We start from the raw sequence: 13,569 nt of genomic DNA on the forward strand, positions 1-13,569 counted from the left end.
TATAGCGTGAGGATTAAAGAGATCAACTATTTATCAATAGACTAAAGTTACGATGTTTTAGAAGAAACCAAGTTTCAATGAATAGAGGTCAGACATACCTTAAAATCTTCGCGCTGCAAACTGTTACTCGGATAAATAAAATGCGTGCGTTCAAGCCTGAAACTCGAATGATAATATTCTGGTCGTACCTAAAAAGAAGAAACATATATGAATGTAGTGTTAGGTACATCATCTAACCTGGTTATCTTTACAACTCAAAGTTCGAAAACATACCTTTAAAAAAATGCACGTGCTGCAGACTGTTACTCGGATGAATAAAATTGCGTACTTTCGAACGGTACCTAAAAAAAGAACAAACATATATGAATGTAGATGTCTAGCGTAGAAGTTGCTTTGCAAAAAGTAACTAACAGTTCTACCTTACCTTAAGATAAAGGCTGAAGAATAATATTCACAGCAGACGGGAGATGTGTGTGTGTGTACGTAATAAACGCATACAGAGAACTGTGAGCACTTCGCGCAGACTGCAGCGAGTAAATATGTTGCTTGTTACCAAGCGGATGTGATAATCGCTGACAACTGCGGTACAGTCGGAACGAAGTGTTTATGCAACAAGAGCTCCCACCTGTAGTCCTGCAGGCTGACGTATTCGAACCTCCTGTTGATGCCGACGTGTCGGAATTTAAGAGTTCGAGCCTTGGAAAGTTAGCGTGTGATCCTCGACTTCTCGAGGGTACATACGCGGTATTCCTTACCTGTAGACACTTAAAGGTATTGAGCTAAAGCTAGATCATGTAATGACGATCGCGCAGGCCCCCTCGCCTAGCATTTACGGCTTCTAGTTCGAACCCGCTATCTACCGAAGTAGTGAGAATGATTGAAGAGTGTTGAGGGTGATTCATTTGTTGGATGGAGGCGTTAAGCTGGCTTCTTCGGTAGGAGTAGGCTATGTCGGGATATCGATTTAAAATCCTAGTCAGGAAGGGCAACCGGTCGTATAAAACTATGGTGTGAGGCGGGGTGTGAAAAAAAAGCCAGCATTAAGTAAGGGTTGTTGATGGGGGCGTTAAACTTTGCGCAGGCTCCTTCGAAAATGATTTTTGTGTACAAGAGTGTTGATGGTGATTCATCTGTCGGATGGAGGTAATACGCCTTGTGCAGGCTTCTTCGGTAGGAGTAGGCTAGAATCGAACTCGGACCTCCGGGGGTAGCAGCTAATCACACTAACTACTGCACTACAGAGGAGGACTATTTTCAGAATATTTTACAACCTTAATTAGTACTGTGTTTTAAGAGCTTACATGGGCTGAATGCCACTCAGCTAAGAAGACGTTCGTGAGTTACAAATCGCTTATCAGCACGCAGTGTCCTCGTTCAAGGTCGAGCCGGAAGATACGTGTACAATTTCAGCTAATACATGCATTCCACAACTCGCCCAGAATGACTGTGCCGATACTTCAAGGACTGTAGAACAAACCCATAGCCTACAGTTTAGTTTAGCGTGCATGCCTCTCACCCAGTAGTCTCGGGTTCCATTCTCTTGGGAATAAAAATGTGTTTAAATCGCATGAATTTGTTGAGTTACCCTTCCTGACGCAAAACTAGCAGTATCTAACCTCTTACACTATAGTTTTCAACCGGTTGCCCTTCCTGACAACTCGGATTAAGAATCTGTTTTACAACTTCTAACACGGGAATCGGGGATTTACAGCTAGATGCACTTCTTAGATTTTAAATCACGAACTATTGTTTTACAGCCGGATGCCCTTCCTGACGCAAAACTAAGATTTTAAATCGCAAGAATTTGTTTTAAGACTAGTCGCCCTTCCTGATGCAAAACTGGTAGTATCTAGCCTCTCACATCATACACTATAGTTTTCGACCGGTTGCCCTTCCTGACGTCAAAGAACTCGGATTAAGAATCTGTTTTACAACTTCTAACACGAGAATCGGGGATTTACAGCTTAAAGATGGCGGATGACAGCTGTCAAAAAAGCATGTTGATTTGTTTCCAAACAAGAGCACGTGGAATTTGACGCCACCACATAGAGGGCAGCACGGTGATTAAAGATGGCGGATGACAGCTGTCAAAAAAAAAGCATGTTGATTTGTTTCCAAACAAGAGCACGTGGAATTTGCCGCTACCGGGCAGCACTGTTCTCTCTGGATTAAAGATGGCGGATGACAGCTGTCAGAAAATCGCATGGGTTTGTAAAGCACGTAGAATTTACCACCACCACATAGAGGGCAGCACGGTGATTAAAGATGGCGGATGATAGCTGTCAAAAAAGCACATAGCTTTGTTTCCAAACAAGAGCACGTGGAATTTACCGCCGCCACATAGATTGCAGCACTGTTCTCTCTGGATTAAAGATGGCGCATGACAGCTGTCAGAAATGCATATAGGTTTGTAAAGGACGTGGAATTTGCCACCGCTACATAGAGAGCAGCACTGTTCTCTCTGGATTAAAGATGGCGGATGACAGCTGTCAAAGGTAAGTAGCTAAAGAGGGCAGCACGGTGATTAAAGATGGCGGATGATAGCTGTCAAAAAAGCACATAGGTTTGTAAAGCATTTAGAATTTGCCGCCACCACATAGAGTGTAGCACTGAGGTTTGTGATGCAAGATAGCGGATGACAGCTGCACGTGGCTTTGTTTCCAAACAAGAGCACGTGGAATTTGCCATCACCAGGCAGCACGGTTGCAAGATGGCGGATGACGTACCACATTTCAAAGGTAAGTAGCTAAAGAGGGCAGCACGGTGCTCAAAGATGGCGGATGACAGCTGCACGTGGCTTTGTAGAGCACGTGGAATTTGCCGTCACCAGGCGGCACTGAGGTTTCGGATGCAAGATGGCGGATGACAGCTGTCAAAGGTAAGTAGCTAAAGAGGGCAGCACGATGCTCGAAGATGGTGGATCTAAAGAGGGCAGCACAGTGCTCAAAGATGGCGGATGACAGCCGCACGTGGCTTTGTTTACCTCGCGCTAGTGAGGTTAAGTTGGTAGCACTAAGGTTTAGACCCGTCAAGATGACAGCACTGCCGATGACAGGTGACGAAAGAGGGCAGCACAGTGCTCAAAGATGGCGGATGACAGCTGCCAAAAAAAGGGCATAGGTTTGTAAAGCATTTAGAATTTGCCGCCACCACATAGAGGGCAGCACTGCTTAAAGATGGCGGACGACAGCTGTCAAAGGTAAGTAGCTAAAGAGGGCAGCACTGTGCTTAAAGATGGCGGATGACAGCTGTCAAAAAGCACGTGGCTTTGTTTACCTCATGCTAGTTAGGTTAAGTTGGTACCACTAAGGTTTAGGCCCGTCAAGATGGCAGTACTGAGGTTAGCGATGCGTTGTTGTCTGTCAAAAAGCACGTGGCTTTGTTTACAAATCTGTCAAAAAGCACGTGGCTGACAAAAAGCACGTGGCTTTGTTTACCTCATGCTAGTGAGGTTACGTTGGCACTACTGAGGTTTAGGCCCGTCAAGATGGCAGTACTGAGGTTAGCGATGCGTTGTTGTCTGTCAAAAAGCACGTGGCTGTCAAAAAACACGTGGCTTTGTTTACCACATGCTAGTTAGGTTAAGTTGGCACTAGTGAGGTTTAGGCTCGTCAAGATGGCAGCAGTGAGGTTAGCGATGCGTTGTTGTCGATGACAGCTGTCAAAAAGCACGTGGCTTTGTTTACAAATTCAAATCTCGCGCCAAAATTCAAATTTCCCCCGCCGCGGGCGGCGGAGGAGGAGGAGGCGGGCGGCGGCGGCGGCCGCCGAACCATCCAATTATACTACTAACATTTTTTCTTCTTATGAACTTGGGACCTTTAGTTCGGAGTCGAAGTTAGCTCCAGGTTTGAGAACCCAAATCAGCGATTGTTTTCTTTGCTCAGAATTAGAAGTTTGAATTTTTGGAGTTAGATATTTGAATAGCACTTCAGCTTTGGGTCCAAGTGTGCTCCATGTTCAAATCCTAGTATTGCTAGCGAATTTTCCTTTGAATCTTGTAACGCTAAACTAGGTGCTTCATTGAAACACATAAGCTGTTAATGTACAGTCATTTAGTTAGCATGGTTGTTTGTTTCCCAAGTAAATGAGTCCCGGGTTCAAATCCTAGTCGGGTCGGCGAAATTTTCATATCTTGTAGCTCAAAAGTTGGGTGTTTCTGTACTTAACACACAATAATTTAGTTACTATGGTAGACAGTAGTCCAACGGAAAGATTGCTGAGTTAGATTTCCAGTCGGTGTGGGGAATTTTTTAATTTCACGCAGCTCAAATGTTAGGTGTTTTGAATTAAATAGAAACTTTCAGCGTGCAGTCATTTACTTAGCATGATACTCAGCAGTCCCAGTCACATGTAGTGAAAATTTTTTTGATGTTCTGAACGCTTAAGTTTTAATCTCCTAAGTGATATCAACAGTATTATATTTCTAGAATTCTAGAAAATGGTTTTCCGTGGTTTCCCATTTTCACACCAGGCAAATGCTGGGGCTGTACCTTAATAAATGCCACGGCCGCTTCCTTCCCACTCCTAGCTCTTTTCTGTCCCATCGTCGCCATAAGACCTATCTGTGTCGATGCGACGTAAAACAACTAGCAAAAAAAAGAATTCTAGAATAATTCTAAAATTCAAATTTCTGAGCTCGAATTGTTACAATAAACATTTAGAGTTCCAAACACTAAAAACCAGCAGTACATAACGCACAAACATCTGTGACTCTGCAGCCGCTCAGCTTGAGGACCTTGAAATAGCTTTATAGAGGTATGTCCCTATGAATAGTGCACATGTGTTAAACCTTTCACCATCTCCACAGTCCCATACCATCATCTTGTTCCACATTCAGATCTGAGCCCTAGACCATACCTCATTCCCTTTTGCCCTTTAGTTTGTAGCCCTTTTGGCCTTTTGCAGTCACTCAGCTGCATGACCTGATGTCATCTTTCCGCGTTATGCCCCCATGAATAAAGCACATGTATTAAGCTTTACACCATCTGTTTTGTCTTATTAAAATAATGTGAATGGCCGCCATGCACTACGAAGCTCAGCTCCTAAAGCCCATGCACCATGTCTCATCTTGTCTAGTTACGTTAAGCCTGGGGTTGTATGTCAAACTCGAGTCTGTAACGCCCTTGTAAGGTTAAGCCGGGCAGCAAATCCGTGCTTGATAGCTTAAGCCAGCACTCTTGGACATCAAACCTGAGTCTGTAAAGCTAATGACGTTGTAAGGTTAAGCCTAGGGTTGAGTCCATGGCCGGTGATGTTAGGCCTCGAGTCGAATCCATGCATGTTAGGTTAAGTTTGCATTCTTGGCTAAACCCTACTTTTCAAATACCCCCACCCTCCAAAAGTTAGGTCATGTGAGGTTAATCATTTTAGTTAGGCATGATTATTACATTACGTGTGTTCTTCATCATTTATTGAACATTCGAGAACTTATGTCTCTCTCGCTATAAGAATCATGATCGAATAACTAGAAGAATTATCACTTTAGCACATTAAGATGATTTGTCAATTTATCTTCCCACATAATAGAAGATAGCCTAATAATGGTTTAATATTTGCATTAATTACATACGTTTCCTTAATTAGACAAGCTTGGCGTTGTTGAGTGAGCACAGAGAGTGATTTATTACCTTAAACTGTGCTGTTTGCTTCATATGCTCAATAATATACTCTCCATAATGCAATATTGGTTGCTAAATCCTCACTGTTCATAAATATGAGCTATCATTCCATTCTGTCACTTAAGAAGGCTAGGCTATTTCCATTGAGCACTAGCCGCCTTCTTAAATAGAGCATCGTATGTTATTAAAGCCTATTATTAACACTCCTTCATTTACATCCACGTTCATTACTTTTAACATAACTTAACTTACCTTTAGTTCCTAATGTACATAAGTAACATTTGGGTGACAATTTATACTTCAATGATGAAATTATGCAAGATGAGGTGTAATATTATGTAAAAAATTCACAAAGGAGTGCACCGTATCCATCCCTGTTAGTGTTTTAGGTTCTAAGTTAAACAAATTGGTCTGTGATTTTTAACACTTAATTGTTAGTGCACTACGTTGTTAATGAAATTCAAATAATAGAACAATTACAATATCAACACATTTCAACTCTTAGAAGTACACTCATCTTCATAAACAACAGAATACCTTGAAAGACTAGAGGTAGGAAGTTCATATTCACAGGACATGTTCATTAGTATTTTCTGCAGAAACGATTAGCATTTCAGTACCCCAGGTTCGGCATGTGCCCCGTTGCCTAGTAGGCGCTGAGTCCTCCAGGGGCACTGATAACTTATTCCATGTGTGATGGCATCAACACGTATAAGGCACAGATGGGGTCCTGGGTTATAGTCATCCATGCTGCATTCATCTGGCTCCACAGTTCATCTTTGGTGGTTGGCATTGGGTCAGAGCTCCATACCCGTCCTTTCACCATATCTCACACATTTTCAATTAGCGCCAAGTCCGATGATCAGGTGGGCCAGGGCAACCGTCTGACATTCTGTGACAACAAGAAAGCACGTGTTCATGCAGCGACATGTGGTCGCGCATTGACCTGCTGAAATAAGGCGTCTGGGGTGTTGTGCAGAAAGGGTGTGGCTAAATTCGCAGGATGCCATTCACGTAGGTCAAACTGGTACCATTGACCTGGACACACACCAACTCTGATTTGTGGTTGTACCCAATAGCACCCCACACCATAACGCCTTTAGTTGGCGCTGTATGTCTTGTGTGAAAGCAGTCAGTGTGATGCCTCTCCCCCTGTCTGCGGCGACCCAAAATGCGGCCATCATTTTCAAACAGAAAGGACCTGGATTCGTCCGAAAACACTATCTGCTGCCATTCCTGTCCCCAGTGACGTCGTTTCATACATCATTGCAGTCTAGCATGTTTATGCACATTGGTCAAAGTTAGGCGGAGAAGTGGAAGACGCGCTAGTAACCCATATCGTAATCAACGGGGACGGATTGTCACTCCTGATAGTGAACGATGTGTTCCACTGTTCCACTGTTGCGCCAGAGCCGAGGAAGACGCAAATCTGTTCTGCAATGCCATCCGGATGAGGTGTCGATCTTCTCTGGTTGGTGTGACCGGACCCATCTCGATGTGATCTACGGCCTTCTATGAACGTTCTGTACACAACCGCTGCACTGCCGACACACTTCGCACACAAGCTGCAGTTTACCAGATAGATGTATCACGTTCTCTCATGCCAATAATTCGCCTTCTTTCAAACTCACTAACTTGACAATACTTTTCTTGCATACGTCTGCGAGGCATCAGGCACGTCTGCTCAAGTCACGCTGATCCATTACCTTTGGTTTATGGTGACAACGAGAGCCGCAGGCACAATTTACGAGTCCGTGGTTGTGCGCAGGGATATCGATGTGGACCTTGAACCTGAGGATCGGCATGTTTCAAATGCTAATCGTTTCTTCAGAACATACTAATGCATATGTCCTGTGAATATGAACTTCCTATTCCTAGTCTTTCAAGGTGCTCTGGATTTTATGGACATGAGTGTATTTCAATCATTCACAAAATTTACCAACACCAATAAGTAGATGAGAAGCGGTAAGAATCTGTAACAACACAAAATAATAGAAGATATTATTTCAAGAATGAAGTCCTTCTGAAAAGGAAATTAATATTAAAAAGGTTCTCTACCTTTTATGATGGAAGTTGATTAAGTCCTGGTTGGCAACGTCTCACGATTGGTTCCTTTAGCACCCTTTAGGGTGTTGTGGGATCTCCCCTTTTAGTGGCACATTCCGGAAGTAATATCCCTTGCAAGGTGCACCATGATGAAAGTAGAGATTCCTCTTGCAAGCAGCATGATGATTCCCCTTGTTCATTGTCGTGCAGGCTTCTTGTAACAGTAGGCTTCCACTCACACACATATACACATACTGACACATACTGAAACTAAAATGGCACATTAATATGTGTTCCAACCATGCCTATTTAAATGTCAGTCGACACGTAACTTGCGGGTTCAGATGATTTGCACACCACACGTGTTCTGGAATTAATATTGTAGTGGTTATGTCGCGCAGAAGACGAAATAATGTGTTCCCTTTGTAAGACATCACGGCTAATAAACGACGTTTGGCATTGAATATCTTGTCGAATTATAGTGGGAAAGCGAAGTGAAGTTGTGCTTTAAAGTAGAGCAGTATGAAAACAGTAAAATCTGAGTTAGTTGAGCGTCGATTTCACACTGATTTTATCAGTCCTCAGTCTAGAAGGTTTGATTAGTAGGAAACCAATCATACATTTCTTCACGTCTTCTTATAGTATCATGGTTCAAAACTGGTCTTGTGAAGAATTCTGAAAACTTGCCGGGCGGCGTTAGCCTTGAAAATTTTAACTGTTCATATCTGTCGCATGTTAACCTTCTGACCAATAAGAAAATAGGGACGGGTCGCCACACGACCATGAGCTATGAGCTTAAAGGCGAATTTCTCCAAGGTTATCAGATCTTGGCCTTCACCAGAGCTGTTATAAATGACCCATTGACCGAATTAAATTAAGCTTTTGCGGCAATCTCAATTTTAACTCCAATTATGCCATTTTCGGGTGCAGTGTGTTGTAGATGAAAGATTATTTCCACAGTATATACTGCTGTATTAATTATACAGAAGTATTAAAAGTGCATTATTTTGATTTATTGATGCCTTGTTGAATTAGTAAAATTGGTTTGCAGAAATCCTGTGTGTGGTGTGAAAATCACACTTTCAGTATAGATTGTTGTGTAGAACTTTAAGGTGAAATTATCTGTAGACTTGTACAGTGCTTACGCAGTGTCATTCTACATTATTAACAGTTAACTTCTCTGAGATGCCCAGCTGTTGATTTGACCATTGATTTCAGACACGCAATTTCTGTATTGAAATCAACCAAATGGTGCTTTGTCTGGGGTTCATCGACTGACGGCAAAGTTTGTTAGTGTGTTTTACATACGTGATAGTGTTGTCTTCCGTGGCTGAGTTTTTTTAATATGATGTTTCCACTAAATTCTTAAGTTTAGTTATGAACAAGACGGCAGCCATCTTGTTATAGTTTCTTGTTTGTGTTGATTGTAAAATTTCTCCTTGACCTTTTCGAAAAGTATACTATATTAGTTAACACCACCTAGGTGTACTTTACACCAACTAAGGAGCGGTAGCCATGTTTTGTTAGTATTCATACGTCGTGTATTTCCAGTATGTTATTCAACGTTTAAGTTATTCTTTGTTATTGTGCGTGTCAGACAGAAAACAATTGCCTGGCGTCTGTGTGGGAAATAAGGTGACGTTATATTCCAACGAGCTAGAAGGAGTTCTAACTCGTTGTTATATTCATTGAATTACTTCTCTGTGAGATATGTCATTTGAGGATTCACGGAGTTTACGCTGGCATTTCTGATGTGGAAGTTTAAGTTCTTACTAGCGCTGCTGACTCGTGGTTGTGTTCATCGTGCGAATTAATAAAACTGTCCTATCTGCGATAAATTCGGTAAAGGTACGAAAGGTCTTCGTATTTTTGTTTCTCTCTTCTTGCCATCTTTAACTCTCTTTAAACATCCCACTATAATACGTTCAATTCATGGTTTGCATTTACAAGACGAAATAATTTGCACATCCCTACTTTCTGATATATTCTACAGTTTCATAGTAATAATGTCTATGGACCTAATAAATTATCATCATTGACAAATATAATCTGTAACTATATTATCGAGGTTATACATCCTGTACTATGGCTGCAAATGACACCAATAAGAGTACCACTGATAACAAAACACAATGTCAATTTTGCGGGCAAATGTATAAAGGCCTTAAGGTACATATAAGTAAATCACACCCAGAGCAATACAGAGCCTGCTTGTTGAATCCATCTTTGACTACACCTAGCCAGTCTAAAATTCCACCTTCAGATCCTATTCCTATTTCTAGTAAAAATGGTCAGTCAACGAAGTTGGAAATAACCTCTGATCAAAGAGAGCAAAAAAATAAACCTTACCACGACGAACTGAGTAAATGGCTAGATATTTTTCAGCATGAACTGAGTGATGCTGAATTCAATGAACAAGTCACTAATTTTGTAAACTTCCTTGCCACAGCTACAGACCTACTGCCAGGTCCAATGAGTCCAGTTACTAGATATATTGAAGCTCGTAAACGTGGCACTTACAAAAATAACAACCGACAGTATAAAACCTCCAGTAACCCACAGAGATCCTCTAAGAATGATCGTGAACGTCGGAAGGCTAAATTCGAGTATGAAGTGACTCAATATGAATATTTTTACCAAAGGAGGAAAGCAATTAGAAAAATTTTAAGTGGCAAAAGAACTAATAATTTGAAACTAGAGAAAGATGTTGTTGAAGGATATTTTAGGAACAGATTTGAAACTCCTAATGATTGCATGAGAGACTCCTATATCGATTATACGAATGAAACCTTAGATGATACAATTTCAATATCTCAAGAGTTAGTTTTCTCTATTATCAAGAGCATAGCAATTGACACTAGCCCAGGTCCGGATAAGGTTTTATTGAAATCTGTTTATGATCCACTTGCTGCTAATATTTTAGCTACCGAGCTCGATAGCTGCAGTCGCTTAAGTGCGGCCAGTATCCAGTATTCGGGAGATAGTAGGTTCGAACCCCACTGTCGGCAGCCCTGAAGATGGTTTTCCGTGGTTTCCCATTTTCACACCAGGCAAATGCTGGGGTGTACCTTAATTAAGGCCTCGGCCGCTTCCTTCCCACACCTAGCCCTTCCCCGTCCCATCGTCGCCATAAGACCTGTCTGTGTCGGTGCGACGTAAAGCAAGTAGCAAAAAAAAAAATATTTTAGCCCATATCATCAGAAGAATATTTGAAAGTGGGTTCATTCCTGAGGTTCTTAAGGCAGCGAGAACTGTTCTTATACATAAAGGCGGTGAAGAGAATGATCTGTCCAAATGGAGACCGATTAGTATTTGCTCCATTATTCGGCGCATATTAAGTAAGATCCTTGATAAAATTGTAAGGGAATACATCCCTTTGAACCAGTTCCAAAGAGGTTTTGTCATGACCCCTGGCTCTTTCATTAACGTGAATATTGTTGATGGCATTTTACGAACAGCTGTAATGAAAAAGATTTCAGACTGCGTAGTATTCCTCGACATCAGCAAAGCGTTCGATAGTATTGGACACAATCACTTAAAGGCGACAATAGAGAATAGAATAGTGTGAACCAGGATATCCCAAGTGGAAACTTTGCCTCCAAACAAGTTCAAGGATTAGGCTATAAAGGTCGATAGTTTACATAAAGGTAGAAATATAACTTTTACCATTAAAATTTGGCCACGTCTGGTGTATTTCTACAAAATAGGACTCAGAGCATTAGAGTAGGTGAAGCTTTATTTGATCCTGTAACAATTATGGGATTGGGTCCCACAGGGCTGTATAATGAGACCTTTATTTTCTGATATATTAAACAATATGAATAATGAACTGAAAAAAGTGGTGAGGCTCTGTGTAATAAATAAGTTTCAGGATTATGAGTAACTGAAAAAGACCATGACAATATTGTAAGATGGACATCGGGCAATGCTATATTTGTAAACATGGTGAAAAGTCAGTTTCTTTGTTTCAAATATAGAAAGAGTCCTCTCCGGTTTTATTATTGTAATGATGGGTGAAATTTCTTCATGGGGATCTCTGTAAGTACCTAGCTATTCATAATAAGGATATAGCTTCATTGTGGTAATCATTTAAACATATTGAAAATAAAATTTACAGATCTCTTAATATGATTATGAGGTTATTTAGGGGTTGTAAAGGAGAGGGCATATAAATCTCCAGGAAAGCCACAATGAGAGTGTGAGACCATCACCAGTATTACTTGAGTAGAGAACAGGAAATTATCCACAGAAATATCTCCATTTCTTGCAGGTGATTTCTAACAAAAGAGTTGTGTTACAGAGATGTTGCAAAGTTTCAGCTGGGGAGACTTGGAGGATGGAGACAAGTTGTTTGATTAAGCAGTATATTCTGAGATGTCATTGGAGAGATGGCTTGGAATGACATTAGTTGATGAATACATTTAAGTCATGTTCTTTAACTGTAGGAAAGGTCACAACATGAAGATAAGTTTCAATTCAAGGGGACAAATTTTGGCAAATGTTCACTTATAGGAAAATGATTTAGTGATTGAAATAATATGTTTCATATATTTCCACAATCTTTTTTCTATATAAACAACCAACAGCCCTAATTGCTGTTGTTTGATTGATTCATTGATTGATTCATTCATTGATTGGGACATTAACTGATTTATGCTTTTGGTCTTAATGTGATGTACAGATGGGGGATGATGGATATTTCTATGCTTATGATTTAAGCATTGTCCACTTGTTGGGAAAGTGGTAGGAGTACTGTGGGATTATTTGATATTACAGTGAAGTGTTTTTGGAAAGAAAGTATATAGGAACATGGAAATGAACAAAGAGGTGACAAGTCAACTCATATGTAGGAAGATGGGAACAGGGCAGTATGAATATAAGAGGATGAAGAAAATGGCTAGTCATTGTGGAATTAGGGATCAACAGAAAGAGAAACAGAAGCAAGGAATGGTATTGGGTAATGATTCGGAGATACTGCTTACTATTATTTATTTTCCTAAAATTGTACATGTTCACATACATGGAAGTACCTCCACCCATACATGTATGTGTACATATACTCTGCTGAATATTCACAAATATGTAGGTGATTTTAAATTTACAAATTTTCAATGTTCCTCCCTTTCTATGCTACTGTGTTTACTGCTGTCCAACAGTGTGTTCCTTTTCATGTTTTTATATCTCATCAATTGTTTGAAAAGCAGTGCCAAAGGGATTCGGGTTAAAACACAGCAGGTCATTGTGCAAGTTAGGTTCCAAAAAGGGTAAAAAATTAAATGCAATGTAAATTTTAACCTAATAGAATTTGTATAGTATTATTTGAAGTAGTTGCACAAGTGGTATGTGAGTTGATTATGTTTGTAAAACAGAAAACATTATGAGTAAGAGTTTGTAAATTCTATACATTTATTAAGGATGAGCTGTGTGCTTAATAGAAAAAAATAGCAAAAATTGTAGAATACTGTTTTTAGGAAATTGTCTTCTTCTCTGTCCTTTTAAAATTTAGTGCTTGATAATAATGTATTTTTGTGTACCATTTACCACCAAGGTAGACACCTCTCTTGCATTTAATGGGATTTTCATTTGATTGTTCCTTTCCATTATATATTTTTTAAATGGGGGATAAATTAATTATACTCTTCTTGTGCCACTATGAAATTTATTTTCTCAGCTGTTTCTATTTTAGGCCTATATATTTTTATTCCTTACTTCTTTATTCTACTTGTCTTATTTCTTACTGACAGCCTTCCAAAGATACTAAGGAGGAAATATTCATAGAGGAACAAACTGATGAAAAGCTGTTGCCATACATCAAAGGAGAAACAATGTACGTACACTACAAGTTTTATACAATATGGAATATGTTTTACCTATTCACAGTTGTGTTCAGTAGAGGTTGGTT

Source organism: Anabrus simplex, chromosome X (assembly GCF_040414725.1).
Source record: "Anabrus simplex isolate iqAnaSimp1 chromosome X, ASM4041472v1, whole genome shotgun sequence".
NCBI classification, from domain to species: Eukaryota; Metazoa; Arthropoda; class Insecta; order Orthoptera; family Tettigoniidae; genus Anabrus; species Anabrus simplex.